Here is a 6,000-nt window from a genome sequence, read left to right as displayed (position 1 = left end):
TGGGATCACACCCCATAGCATTACATTAGCAAGAGCTTTTCAAATCACAAAGCGCTCAGAAAAGTGCTCCTAGTGGGTTCCAGGCCTTAATGTGCATTACCCTTTTTTTGTAGCCTTGTAATGTTGCATTGGGACTTTAACGTCTCATCACAACGCAATGTCCTACTGTGAACCTAGTCTGAGGAATAGGTTGTTTGTCCGGCCTGTGATACGGAACCTACCCCCCCCCCCTCCAAAAAAAACCTGTGACACTACTGATCCTTACTATAAGAAGCTGCCCCCCCCCCCCCCCCCAAATGGTTACTGCCTGGTCAGATTGCCCATGCTAAGGAAGCCTGACTAGGGAGGTTAATAGCAGGACTTATTTCTGCGAGTGCCAGGGCCATCCTCCGCTTTATTGTTCTAGTCTTTAATCCGAGACTTCCAGCTGGCACGGGCAGCTGGCACAGGCAGAGGAGAGAGATGCGAGGGGGGGACGCACAAATCAATGCCTCTTCTTCGCGGGTGGACGCTCCACGGTCCAAGCCGGGATCAATGCGGGCTGCGATCACCTTCTCTCTTCATCCTCCTCCCTCCTCTCTGCCTGCTCTCCTGTGATGCTGATGCTGCTGCAGGCACCCTCCGCTGCACGGGATAGAACGGGATACCTTCTCCCTCCAACCTACACAGCCATGCCTGCAAAGCTGCAACAGGATTAAAGGCTGCTGTTATCAAATCCCTGCTTTATCTCACAGCAAGATCACTGGCGCTCTGTGCATAGTTTAGCAAATCCGTTCTCCCATCACTTTCATTGAAATTCCCACCGCCAGAGCCTTTTTTCTGCATGATGATGTCCTCATAATGCATAATGGGCAATTAGACTAGAGGAAGACTGCAGATAAGGAGGCTGCTGATGAACTAGGCATTGTTAGGGATAGACTGTGCTGCGTGGATGGCTGGTATCCCTGTCTGCCCCCTACACTCGCCCCTGCAGTAGTGCTGCTGTGTGTAGATGCCCCAGGCTGGCATGATCTGGACAGCTCATTGCTCCTGGACTGCTCCCCAATGCCATGGAGGCTGCTGATCCCTGATGGATTTGCTGCACAGACCTGATTAGGAGTCCACCTGCTTGCTCAGCTTCTTCTGAAAGGTACAGTGATGTTTTTTCCCCCTTTCTACTTTTAAACCTCTTGTGTTCTCTGATTGACTTCCCCCTGTTCAGACGCTGCAGGTCGCTGATCCAATCTGCACTCTCACCTCCTTATGACCTTGCAGATATTGACGGATTGAGCAAACTCGGACAGCGCCCCCTTCAGCCTGTGAGTGCACATGACCAATCAATGTCATCATTCCCATTGATAAGTTAGGTGTCTGGCTGGGAGCTCTGAATCATTCTTGTTATTATGCATTTATATAGTGCTGACACATTTTCTGCAGCGTTTTACAGAGCCAATCGTGTCGCTTAACTGACTCTCAGAGGAGCTTGCAATCTAATCCTTACCACAGTCATAGTCTACTGTCTGTATCGTAGTCTAAAGTTTGGTACACACATCCAATTGTGATTGGACAATGACTGGACAATTTTACCACTTCCATGTGGTATGAGGGGTCAGCAGATTTTGCATGCTATAAACAGATTGTGCAGGTAAACCTTCATTCTATGAAGAGGTAGTCAATATTGGACCAGACTTAAAGGATACCCGAACTGACATGTGACATGATGAGATAGACATGGATATGTACAGTGCCTAGCACACAAATAACTATGCTGTGTTCCTTTTTTTCTTTCTCTGGCTGAAATAGTTAAATATCAGGTATGTAAGTGGCTGACTCAGTCCTGACTCAGACAGGAAGTGACTGCAGTGTGACCCTCACTGATAAGAAATTCCCCTTTTTATCTATTTCTTGCTCTCAGAAGCCATCTTCTGCTAGGAAAGTGTTTTAATGTTTGGCATTTCTTATCAGTGAGGGTCACACTGTAGTCAATTCCTGTCTGAGTCAGGACTGAGTCAGCCACTTACGTACCTGATATTTAACTCTTTCAGACAGAGAAAGAAAAAAAAAGGAACACAGCATAGTTATGTATTTGCTAGGCACTGTACATACACATGTCTATCTCATCATGTCACATGTCACCTCGGGTGTCCTTTAAAGGACACCTGAAGTGAGAGGGATATGGAGGCTGCCATATTTCTTTTCTTTTAAGCAATACCAGTTGGCTTGGCTGTTCGGCTGATCCTTTGCCTCTAAGGCCTGGAACCCATTACATATCGCAAATCTCTTGCGCAGTCGCTAACATTTTTAATTATCGTTTTGTAAGTGATTTTATGAGCTTTTTCCAGCAATTGTGTAACGATTTGCGATTAGCGATTTTCATTTTGATTGGTCTTTTCAATGTATCATACTTTTATGTACAGTTTGCAATCGCACTCATATCGCTATGTGTAGCGATTCATGAGTGATTTGCCAGCACTTCAATACTTTACATTGAAGTGCAAACCAGGGGTGTAACTAGAAATCACTGCCCCCCCCACCCCCCCAGAGCAGGGACAAGGTCCTCCAGCACCCAAGGCTGAGACACCAAAGTGCGCCCCTCCATCCCTCCCACCCCAGCCGTCACACACTGATTGCTATTAGACTAAGAGGGCCACAGGGCCCACAACCTCCCCAACACCTTAATATCTAGTTATCTGGCTTGCAGTCACTGCTATGTATCCCCTTTTCTTATTTCTCTCTGCTTCATACACAATTAGGAATGACAACTGAATGAATTGTGCGCCCCCTCCTACACTGCGCCCTGAGGCTGGAGCCTCTCCAGCCTATGCCTCGGCCCGGCCCTGCCCCCCTGCAAAACTTTGGATGCCCCCCTTCCTTGCTTTCTGCACAGGTAAACTGAGAACCAATGTTATTAAATTGTCTACTGCACACTTGAATGTGTTTTCTCCATGCAGATAACAAAGACAGCAGTGAAGCAGTGCAGACATTTTCTCTATCAATGACATTAGCTTCTGTGATTAATGTGCATGTTTTCACACATACAGACACACGTGGTGTACAGAAGACGCATACAGAAAACTGACAGACGAGTGTGCTCCCAGCCTCAGCCTATTACACTCACTCTGTCCATCTCTGATGGAGCAGAACAAGCTCTGCAGACTTCTCCAGCATTTACTTGGGAAGGAGTAGAGAGGTTGGGGGCTGGGCATTGTACACAAGGGCCTGCTACACACTGAATAGGGACTGTCTATAAAACTTTGTCTGCAAAACTTTGTATGATACCTTATCAGTGGCTGGGCAGATGCAGCCATTAGAACAATTGTACAGAGAGCAGAAAGTTTTTTTCTTTCTCCGTGCCCTTAGTTGTCAGTCTTTCAGGACAGGGAAAATAAACTTCTCCCCCCACAGGGCCCCCTGCGGCTTCTGGGCACCCCTGCAGCTGCATCCCTTTCAGGGTCAAAATGCTGCATGTCCTGCGATTGCGATTTTGCTAATCGCAATCGCTACTGTGGAATTTGTTACATTCATTTACATTGGCAGAGCGTTTAGGGAAAGGGCTATCGATTTAAAGCGCTCCCTAAACTTTCAAAAAATCGCACTAATCGCACTAGTAGGGAAATCACAAAGTGGTTGAAAAATCGCTTTGCATAGCGATTACCCGAGCGCTTCTATGAATAAATACATTGTATTTATTCATTTCTGGGTGAAAGAGTTCACTTCCTGACTGACATCAGGAAGTGAAAAAAATTGCTCTGCTTAGAAAAGCGATTAGAAAGTGTAGGGTAAGGCGATTAAAAAAATTACTATAAATTGCTCAGCGCTTGAAATAGCGCTGGCGATTTATAATGTGAACATAGTTTGCGTTTGAGAGGCGTTTCACTGCTTATCAACTGTCCATGGAAAAGAGGCCTCATGCAGTTTGAAAATGAACCAATCGAATCCTGCAGAGGTAACAACTTCTCCAGCTCTGGTACCGGGTCCCGTAAGTTCTGCTAAAGGCGTCTAGTCTGCGCAAGTGCGCTCTCTACGTATGTATCCAGTGGCTGCAGGAGAGATACGTAGAGAGCACACTTCTCTTGCGTCAGACTGGCTGCGACTGGAGAAAGTAACGGGACCCAATACCGGAGCTGCAGGCAGCGGGGGACGTAGGCGTGGGAGTGACCCATGCGGATGGGGCTGGAGGAAGCCCCATGTATGTATAATACTTTTATTGCATCTGGTCTATGGTTTCCTTTAAAGGTAGCATCGTATTGCAAAGACTCTCAGGGCTGGCTTACATACTAGACTTCCAGCCAAGGTCGCCTGCATACTTTTCCACTAAAGCATTGTAAAAACAATCAGCACAGCATCATGCATTATAACCTTACTGCCAATGAGATTTCAGTTTGCTGTAGTCAGGCAAGTTAAGAAAAGATTTCCACTTAGTTGCTAGGGCTACTGCACTTTGTACTCTCTTGCAATACATACAAACTGGTTGCCAAAGCTACTGCACTTTGCATATCCTCATTATACTTTCTAATTGGTTGCTATAACTATTGAACTTTGCATATCCTCATTGCATTTTCTGATTGGTTGCTATAACTATTGCACTTTGCATATCCTCATTATACTTTCTGATTGGTTGCTATAAGTATTGCACTTTGCATATCCTCATTGTACTTCCTGATTGGTTGCTATAACTATTGCACTTTGCATATCCTCATTGTACTTTCTGATTGGTTACTATAACTATTGCACTTTGCATATCCTCATTATACTTTCTGATTGGTCGCGATAACTATTGCACTTTGCATATCCTCATTGTACTTTCTGATTGGTTGCTATAACTATTGCACTTTGCATATCCTCATTGTACTTTCTGATTGGTTGCTATAACTATTGTGCTTTGCATATCCTCATTATACTTTCTGATTGGTTGCTTTGGTGGCAACTGCATGCTGCACATCCTCTTTGGACATTCTGATGGTTGATTTCGCTACTCCACTCTGCATAACCTCCCTGTATTTTCTGATGGTTGCTATGGCAGCTGCACTTTACACCTCCCTGGTAGTGCCTAACCCTAAGACAGCCCCTGGTGATTACTATGACCTAACTTCTCCCTACTCTCACAAAGAACCCTCCCCTAACCTTCCCCTGGTGGTGGCTAACCCTAAGACCCCCCTGGTGGTGCCTAACCCTAAGACTCCCCTGGTGGTGCCTAACCCTAAGACCCCCCAGGTGGTGCCTAACCCTAAGACTCCCCTGGTGGTGCCTAACCCTAAGAATCCCCTGGTGGTGCCTAACCCTAAGACCCTCCAGGTGGTGCCTAACCCTAAGACCCCCAGATGGTGCCTAGCCTTAAGATCGCCCAGGTGGTGCCTAACCTTAAGATCGCCCAGGTGGTGCCTAACCCTAAGACTCTCCTGGTGGTGCCTAACCCTAAACCCCCCTAGTGGTGCCTAACCCTTAGACCCCCCCACTTGTGATACCTAATCCTAACCCCCCCCCCTGCACCACCGAATCAAAAATCTCGGCTATAAAAGGGTGCCCTTTTGTAGCAGAATCAAAAACCTTGTAGCCGAAAACCCTGTAGCTGAATGAAAAATATGGGCTACAAAGGGGCACCCTTTTGTAGCAGAATCAAAAACCTTGTGGCTACAAAGGGCGCCCTACTGTAGTCGAAAACCTTGTAGCCGAAAAAATATGGGCTACAAAGGGCGCCCTACTGTAGCCGAAAACCTTGTAGCCGAAAAAAATATGGGCTAGAAAAGGGTGCCCTACTGTAGCCAAAAACCTTGTAGCCCAAAAATATGGGCTACAAAGGGGCGCCCTACTGTAGCCAAAAAAAGTATGGACTACAAAGGGGCGCCCTACTGTAGTTGAAAACCTTGTAGCCGAAAAAATATGGGCTACAAAGGGGTGCCCGCTTGTAGCCTATACCAAACCTTGGGCGCCCTTTTCACCACCTTGTAGCCCATTTTTGCAGAAATAACATTGATGTCTATGGAGGCGCCCTTTTCATACAGGCAGCTCAGGCGCCCTTTT

At 46.5% G+C, this 6,000-nt stretch overlaps 1 protein-coding gene across 10 annotated transcripts in view; it reads left to right on the top strand.

Moving 5' to 3' along the window:
- Positions 1-475: 475 nt before the first annotated feature.
- Positions 476-6,000, top strand: part of GRM5 (glutamate metabotropic receptor 5) — a 459,510-nt gene continuing 453,985 nt past the window's right edge. For all 10 annotated transcript variants that reach the window (XR_011026045.1, XM_068266785.1, XM_068266784.1 and 7 more), the window contains exon 1: positions 476-1,129. The gene's annotated coding sequence lies outside the window, so the exon portion shown is untranslated. The remainder of the gene's footprint in view (positions 1,130-6,000) is intronic.

The sequence above is a fragment of the Hyperolius riggenbachi genome, chromosome 2 (genome assembly GCF_040937935.1).
Source record: "Hyperolius riggenbachi isolate aHypRig1 chromosome 2, aHypRig1.pri, whole genome shotgun sequence".
Classification (NCBI taxonomy): Eukaryota; Metazoa; Chordata; class Amphibia; order Anura; family Hyperoliidae; genus Hyperolius; species Hyperolius riggenbachi.
The sequence above is the reverse complement of the archived record's forward strand: the minus strand, read 5'-3'. Positions and strand labels throughout refer to the sequence as shown.